The sequence below is a fragment of the Vespa velutina genome, chromosome 10 (assembly GCF_912470025.1).
Source record: "Vespa velutina chromosome 10, iVesVel2.1, whole genome shotgun sequence".
NCBI lineage: Eukaryota > Metazoa > Arthropoda > Insecta > Hymenoptera > Vespidae > Vespa > Vespa velutina.
The window spans coordinates 3545856-3555132 of NC_062197.1; the positions used below are offsets into that span (position 1 = coordinate 3545856).

At 31.8% G+C, this 9277-nt stretch overlaps 1 long non-coding RNA gene across 1 annotated transcript in view; it reads right to left on the reverse strand.

Moving 5' to 3' along the window:
• The window catches only part of LOC124951983, a 14974-nt gene extending 8158 nt beyond the window's left edge, over window positions 1–6816 (reverse strand). The window contains exon 1 of the long non-coding RNA XR_007101782.1: window positions 5743–6816. This is a non-coding gene — a long non-coding RNA (uncharacterized LOC124951983). The remainder of the gene's footprint in view (window positions 1–5742) is intronic.
• Window positions 6817–9277: the final 2461 nt, after the last annotated feature.

The following is a 9277-nucleotide window of genomic DNA, read 5'->3' on the forward strand; positions in this document are numbered from 1 at the left end:
TAACTTTCTCTCTCTCTCTCTTTCTCTCTTTGAATTTTCTCTTTTCCATTTTTACTTTGCTCGAAAACTCATAAATCATTCTCTCTTTCTCTCTCTTTTCCTCCGTCCTCCACCTCCCACCCTCTCCCTCTCTCTCTCTCTCTCTCTCTCTCTCTATCTCTATCTCTATCTATCTCATGTATCAGCGATTCTCATTTGTAAATCTCGTTTGTAAAACACAAAGAATCGAAAAAATTTTACATTGGATATTTTTCGTTTCCCGAGGGTACAATTTTCATGCAGGTAACAGAGCCCACGTATAATATATATATATATATAGTATATACAATGTAAATACTTGTTTGTATATATACAAACAACCATATGATCTCGCTCTTGTTCGTTAATCAGTCTCAAACATTGTGACCCATTGACTAACGACTTGCTTGTAATTGCTTGGCCTCTGGTAACGACGATAATAAGAGAACGAGTTTAATAGGCCAAGTGAGTTCTCACAGAACTTGCGGATATAGAGTTGTTAACAATTAACCGGTGTCAGTGATGTTTCTGCTGTTACATTGAACGTCCTGACAAGTTATAGGTATAATAGATAATTAAAATGCATTTCTTTCTTCTTATATTAAAAAACAAAAAAAAAAAAAAAAGAAAAAAAAAAAAAACAAAAAAAAGAAAAGAAGAGAGAAAAGGAATTGTGACGAAAAATATCGATCTCTTTTCAAATATAAAATATAAAATATAAAATATAAAAGAAATAAATAAATGAAATATTCGTTTTTATTCCACAAAATAACTTAAAGAACTAATCTACGAATTTTCTTATTAAAAAAAAAAAAAGAAAAAAAAAAGAAAAAAAAAAAAAAAATTAATTTCTCTTTGCAACAAGATTTAAAGTACAAACGAGTCCTCAGAATCGTCCTGTTGAAAAAAGTAGCAGACAAAAAAAGAAACAGAAAAAAGAAAAAAAGAAAAAAAAAGAAAAAAAGAAGAAAGACGAAAGATATCGATTTCTCTTTTTTAAAAGAAAATTCAAGGAAAGAGCTTCTCTCTCTCTCTCTCTCTCTCTCTTTCTCTCTCTCTCTCTTGAAATGTCTTTCTACCACCTGCCGAAGAATCGTGACTGGAATAAAACCTGCGAATTCGAAAGGTTCGCACCTGCTGTTCTTCTATGGGTGAAACCACGGACCAGAAAACTGGTGCACACTCAACGAGAAAGGACGTGAGAAAGGAAGGAGAATATTTTGGAAGAGAGAGAGAGAGAGAGAGAGAGAGAGAGAGAGAGAGAGAGAGAGAGAGAGAAAATTCATGGGGACCGACTATAAAACTATCATCGACCTTCTCGTTAGTTATCACCCTACTTATAAACCATCTTCCCTCCCATGAATTCTATTTTCGTTCCTCATTTTCGACGATGAACATACAGGACTGGTCGAAGGTTACATTATTTGTCAAATATAATATCTAAACAAATTTATTCCTTTTCGTTTTTTTCTCCTTCTTTTTTTTTTTTTTTTTTTTTTTTTTTAATTTCATGTCAGTATTAATCATATTAATGAATTAAATAAATAAATAAATAAATAAATAAAATGGAGAAGGCGATAGAAAATGTAATGAAAAATTTTAAATTTATTTATAAGAATTTGAATTGTTCAAATAGGAAAATGTTCGAACGAATTCTTAATTTATTTCATATATTTAATTGATCGTATTAATGATGAAATGAAATAAAACGATTTTAGAATTTTATCTCTAATCAACATTTGTTAATCATAGAAAGTTCTAAGACAAATATATATATATATATATATATATGTATATTTCATTTGAAATTAATAAAATAAATCAAACGAAACGAAACGAATTAAAACGAAAGGAAACGAAACGAAACGAAATTAAAAAAAAAAAAAAAAAAACGAAATCGAATTTTAGAATGAATTTCTGAACGTTCGAAAGATCTTAAAAGGTATAACGATTTTATCTGGGTTTCGGGCTTAAGTTAAGTTAAGTTAATAGTAAACGGAAAAGGAGAAGAGAATTAAAAGGGACGGAAGTAGGATTTTCCTTCCATTAGTCGAAGTAACTAACTACAAAGCGTTAACATGATAGAAAAAGAAAAAAAAAAAAAGAAGGTAAAGAAGAAGAAGAAGAAGAAGAAGAAGAAGAAGAATACGCTTAGTCATGGCGGTCGGTACAAACAGGTGCTGTGAGAGGAGACTGTGAAAGAGCGATATCCTTTTATCTGCTTTCAGAGCGATAAACTCATTCCCCTTCCCAACCCCTTCAACTATGTTGTAGTTCGTAGTTGTTGGTTACGCGTGCCATCCAAACGGTCATAGTTTCTAACGGGAGAGCTACGATAGATGATAGATAATTCATATCTAATAACCGAATATTAGAGTAGAAAGTTAACAAACATTTGATTATTTCTTATCTAGTCGTGTCAACGTTCATTTAAACGAATCTTTTCATATCGAATATTATACATTTTGGTAGAATAAAAAGTTCGACATTTAATTTTCTTTTTTTCTCTTTTTTTTTTTTTTTTTTTTTTTTTTTAAATTACTAATTCTTTTTTTTTCCCCCTTTTTTTTTTCTTATCAATTGACTTTCTATGACCTCATGCAATTTTTCGTCACATATCGATGTTAAAAGATTATATATATATATATATTACTTTTACCATTGGTATATGCAATAATATATTATACTCATTTAGTAATTCATGTAATTATATTATTGACATAAGTAATACGATATAATTTTCATATTTTATATAATCCGACCTTTTCTTTTTTTTTTTCTTTTTTTCGATCTCTCTTTTTTTCTTTTTCTTTCTCTAACGAACTAATAAAAATTCTATTACAATGAGCTAATTACAAACATAATAATAACACCATATATCCCGATATACGAATGATTGATATAGACCAAATAATTAATACATTTTCAATAATATTTCTTTGAAATTTTTTACAATATTTCGACGAGGATAATTCGTGGATATCGAAAGAATCGATATGAGGACACTCGTTCGTCACGAATAAATCGATTGACAGAAATCGAGCGACGAACAAAAAAAAAAAAAAAAAGGAAAGAAAAAAGAAGAGAGAGAGAGAGAAAGAGATAGAGAAAGAAAAAAGAAAAAGAAGGTGAAGCACCTATATATATATATATATATATACTTCTACCTTGTCTGTAAACGTTGAGGAAAAATTGTTTTTACTTATACACTTCCTAAGAGCATAACTTCTTTTGAGAATTGTAGAAGCTCAATGCTCGGCCAAATACGGAAAAGAAACGAAGGAGTCGCACGAAGAGAACACGACAGGGTATATAACTGGTTTTCACTTTCGTGCGACGACGAAGAAGACGACGAAGACGACGAGGACGACGAGGACGAGCTTCGGGTATATTACAAAGGAGAGAAACGGTCGCGTTTACGGGTAGAGATGGTAGAGAAACAGAGAGAGAAAAAGAGAGAGAGAGAGAGAGAGAGAGAAAGAATAAGAAGAATAAGAAAAAAAGAGAATAGACAAAGATGAGAGAAACTTTTCTTTCGTTTGAAGAGAGAGAGAGAGAGAGAGAGAGAGATTTTCTCACCTTCGTATTCTAAAAAAGATGAAAATTCATAGATCGAAGATTACATTTAATTTGTAAAAAATAAAGAAGAAGAAGAAGATACAGAGAGAGAGATTCTCATCCTCGTATACTAAAGAAGATGAAAATTCATAAATCGAAAATTACATTTAATTTGTAAAAAACAGAGAAGAAGAAGAAGAAGAAGAGAGAGAGAGAGAGATTTTCTCATCCTCGTATCCTAAAAAAGATGAAAATTCATAGATAGAAAATTACATTTAATTTGTAAAAAATAAAGAGAATGAAGGAGAGAGAGAGAGAGAGAGAAGGAGGGGCGTAGAGGGAGGGGGAGGAGGAGGGGGAGGAAAGCGTATGAACAGAAGATTCGACTCTTCGTGGGAACGTGAATATACACGCACGCGATAAACGCTATCCTCGAGAAAGAAAAGATCTTCCTTCGAGATAGATCAAGACGTCAAGGTGAAAGATCATCCTTGGCGAGAATCTCAAAAGTTATCGAACTCTTCCACTGTTTTGTAGCTATATGTGAGAATGAGATAAACATATACATAACTAAATGAATAGGTATAAACAATGTGTATATGTATAATATACACGTTCGATTATATACAAATGTTTATAAGGAAAATAAGAAAGAATGAAAGAATGAGAAAGAGAGAGAGAGAGAGAGAGAGAGAGAGAGAGAGAAATTTCTAATAATAATGAATATAAAAATACATTTTACAAATGATAAAATTAACCATTCGTCGTTCACAACCGATCTAATTCATCAATTTCTTCTCAATGAGGAATGATAACACACAACACACACACACACACACATGTATATATATATATATATATATATATATATATATACTCAAGCATCGAACAGGATACCACCACCCACGAAAAGAAAAATCTAATCTATTTAACTTTTAATCTACTTTTGTCTAACTTATTTATAACACACTTCAATTTTAACTTAGTCTTAAATTTTACGATAAATAGCCAAGAACGAGGATTCTATGTTTCTAAATTTCGTATATAGACTTTTCTAATGCCAATTAATTTCTCTCTCTCTCTCTCTCTCTCTCTCTCTCTCTCTCTCTCTCTCTCGATTAAATTTTTTATATAAACAAAAATTACGTATAAGAGAGCAATCATATTTATTTTCTTTTAAATCGATTATAACTCTGATTTTAATGGATAGAGAAATGTTTTATTGGTAACGTTAGAAATTTTGTCACTTTTGACGTTAGTTGGCGGTTAATCGTTGACACGTAAGTTTTTTTTTCTTTTTCCTTTATTTTTTTTTTCTTATTTTTTTTTTTTCCTTTTTTTTTTTTTTTTTTTAAACTAAGATAAAAAAATAAATATAAAACTGTGTCAGCTCAAGAAAACACGAATGCACGTAGATACGATAGACAATGTTTCGACGAATTAACAAATATATATTAACAAATATATATATATATACCTATTGGCGTCTTCATTAAAAATAAATAAATAAATAAATAAATAAATAAATAAATAAATAAATAAATAAGTAAATAAATAAGAGAAAGAAAAGAACGATAACTTTTTGATAATGTCGATCAAAACGAAACGAAATGAAATGAAATATCAAAAAACGTGAAAGAAAGAAAAAAAAAGAAAAAGAAAAAAGAAAAAAGAAAATCGTATTATCAAATCAAATCGTATTATCGATCTTTATTTTTAGTAAACACAAAATACCACCATCGACGTTTCGATAAAATAATTCATATTATCGAATAATATTTATAAATTAATATTTATAAATAAATGCAAAAACAAATCGAATTAACGATCATTCTCATTTATCAACTTTGCTGCGATATTTTTAATAAATATAACATATTACCCCATACTATATATATATTTGCGAAGAGAAAAAAAGAAGAGAAATTACGACGAACGAAAAAAAAAAAAGAAAAAAATCGCAGCCATTAAGAAAAAAAAAAAAAAAAAAAAAAAAAAAAAAAAAAAAACCCGTATTACCGATATTCCCCACTTTCAGCTTACACCGAAGTTTCAAACGACGTAATACATATTACCTATTTATAAATATAACATTCATATTTATTATTTTATATATACATATATATATACATATATATATATATATATATATACTCATATACATACATATATCTATATATTTATTTTGGATCACTCGAAACAAGAGAAACACAAACGAATATACAACTTCCCGTTCGCGAGCTCGTAACAACGAGACGCGGAGTCGCGTTCAACGACGAGTTCGCATCGACGACGTTACAGAAGAAGAACGACAAACGACGACGAAGAAAGAGGGGAGGGGGGGTGGGTTGGAGGGGAGGAGGTGGAGGTGGAGGTGGACGTAGAAGTGGAGGAGGAGAAGGAGGAGAATAAAAAGGTAGAGGTAGGAGTGATGGAGGTAAAGGTAGAAGTAGAAGAAGAGTAGGAGGAAAAGATTGGTAGTAGTAGTAGTAGTAGTAGTAGTAGTAATAGTAGTAGTAGTAGTAGTAATAATAGTAGTATTGGTAGTAGTAGAGAGGATGGATTCTTGCAGTAGGCGGATCGAGAGGAGCACTCTCGATCGTCCACCGTCGCGCGGGAACATCGGAACCGGACTGTTGGTCTCGTTCGTTGGATTCCCTAAGCGTAGGAGGTGACTGAGAATAGCTTCGATTATTCGCCACGATGAGAATTGTTGGCGCTCTTGTCGTATCCCCACTACTCCTACTACTTACGATGTGCACCAGTACATCGCTCCAACGTCGATCAGCTGATCGGACAAATTGTCGAGTATCGCTCGACATACAAAACTCTCATATATCCCCTTCCTTGATTACTTTTTTCTTTTTCTTTATCTTTTTTCTCCCTTTCTTCTCTTTTTTCGTTTCTTTTTCTTTCTCTCTCCTTTCTTTTTCTTTTTTTTCTCTTTTCTTTTTTTTTTCATTATCGTCATTATTTCAATTCATCCATTGTTTCACTTTAGTTTTTCTTTTCTTTTCTTTTCTTTTCTTTTCTTTTCTTTTCTTCTTTTTTTTTCTCTTCCTCTCAATTTTATTTCATTCAATTATTTTCTCGTTTTGAAAAATTTGTTCTGACAATTGTCCTTTAAAGGGATAACCGAAAGAAATCATATTTTATATTTTCTTTAGTTATCCTTTTTTTCTTTTTGGTTTTCTCTGTTTTCTTTCCTTTTTCTTTTTTTCTTTTTTAAATTAGAATTTAATAGACAATACATTCTCTTATTCTCTTTTTTACGATAGACATTCGTCGATTATTTTCTAATGATGTAGGTTTTTTCTTTTCTTTGTTTTTTTTTTGTCAATTAAATTTAATTTCTTTCATCATTATTATCATCATCATCATCATCATCATCATCATCATATTATTCATTTTTTTTTGGCGCTGTCATTGTTTCGTTCGTTTCGTTTTGTTTTGCCTTTTATATTTTTTATCTTGTACAATTTTATTCCCAACGATATAGAAAATGAACGAGGATTATTATCAGTTCTCATTGAAAGGAAGAAAAACGAAGGAATAGAGTAGGAAGGAGATAACGATAAGAGTGAGTGAGTGAGTGAGTGAGTGAGTGCCTACTGAGTGAAAGAATGAATAGGTCGGTAGTAGGACGTAAAATGGCACGCGCGCCAAGTCGTCTGTCTCGCCAGAAGAAACGAGAAACAAATAGAGTACCGAGAAACGAGAACTGTAAAGTAGGAGAGAGAGAGAGAGAGAGAGAGAGAGAGAGAGAAAGAGAGACACGAGAATTTCTCTATCGTAATGTGTTAGAGAAAGATATCCAGATGCTCTCTAGGTAGGACTGAAAAAGGGAGGGTAAAATCCTAAACTGAAGGAATGGGAGAGGGAGAGGAGGAGGAGGAGGAGGCTGGGACCTATGTCGAGCACGAGCTATTCTCAGCTGGGGCCCCCCTGGATTTCCGCGGGGATTCGATAGAGAAAAGGAAAAAAAAAAGAGAGAGAGAGAGAGAGAGAGAAAGGGAAAGAGATGAGAGAAGTTGGAGAGGTAGAGGGAGAGGGAAGTTTGTAGGAGTGAGAGTTGGAGTGGGGTTAGGACGAAAAGAAAACAAGAAGGGTTGAAAAAAAAAAAAAAAAAGATGAAACAGATGAAGAAGCTGCTACCGTCCTTTTTCTCTTCGTAAATTACTCTTCCTTCTCTTCCTCCTTCTCCTACTCCTCCTCCTCCTCCTCCATCTCCTCCTTGTCGTCGTCCTCGTCCTCGTCCTCTCTATTACTCCTCCTCCTTTTTCTACTATCAAAAGAAGCAGACCCACCGCATGCGAGACAATCGACGCCACGTTTTATACCGGACATTATTTTTAGCGCACGATGCAACGAGTATTATATCAACGATCTTATCTCTCTCTCCTTCCCTCCCTCCCTCCCTCCCTTCCTCTCTCTCCCTCTCTCTCTCTCTCTCTCTGTCTATCTTTTTTCATTCTCTACGATATCTTCCATAATCCTGAAGTTTTCTTTCTTTCTTTCCTTCCTTCCTTCCTTCCTTCCTTTCTTCCTTTTTTTTTTCTCTTTCCTTCCTTTCTTTCGCGTAATGACGAAATATTTCGAACGAATGTTACTTCTCTCGTTCTATTTCCTTTTATTTTTATTCTTCCTTTTTCCTTTTCTTTATCTCTCTCTCTCTCTCTCTCTCTCTCTCTCTCTCTCTCTCTCTCTCTCTCTCTCTCTCTCTCTCCTATTTTTTTCCTGCGCGTACTAAGTATCGTCATTATTAAAAAAAAAAAAAAGAAAAAAAAAAAAAAAGAAAAAAAAGAAACAAAAAAACGTTGACCTCAAAACGACCTTAAGATCGTACCTTGTAATTAAAGATCTGATCAATCGGTGTAAAGTCGATCTTGAATCTACTTTTTCTATTTTTTATTCTCGATTTTTTTTTTTGTTTTTTTTTTTTACGAAAGCGAGGCGAAAGAAAATGAAAAAGAGAAAAATGTCGAAAATTGTTAACGCTATATTATAGCTGACGTTAAATCGAATTGAAATTAAATTGAATTAAATCAAGATTATTAAACTTTCGTTGATTCATCAATCGTGGTGTAAATATTTGAAAGTGCAAATTGTAATAGAATTTTAATTTTTTTTTTCTTTTCTTTCTTTCTTTTTTTTTATCTAACCAACAAAATTATCTAATACGAGACTTAATTACAGGGAGTGGTAACTCATCCAAAAGTTTTCTAGCTTGGTAGTTTCGCCGTTGTGTTTAGAAAAAATTCAATTATCCCATTAAAAAGAAATTCTTGGAAAAGAGTAATCGACTTTGAATGTCACCTAAGGACTTTTGACCCATCCTATATTTAGCAGATATTAATTTAATGAAGAAAAAAAAAACACAAATAATATACCATACATATATATATATATATATATATATATATATATATATATATAAACTTAAAGTTTATATGACGTTATAGAGGGTTTAATAAAAGATACATATATATTACGTGGTAAATATATACATTATCTATATTAGTTAGCCCGTGTTAAGTAAATTAAGTATACGATGTAAACGAAGAAATTTCTTAAAGCTCATTGATTAACAATCGAGCCGTTAAATTTAAGTTGAGCGGCTCGATGACACGTTATTTAGATGTTATATTTGTTCTCAGGTTATATCTGGGCTAAAATGATAACGCGTATTATCGAGTACACG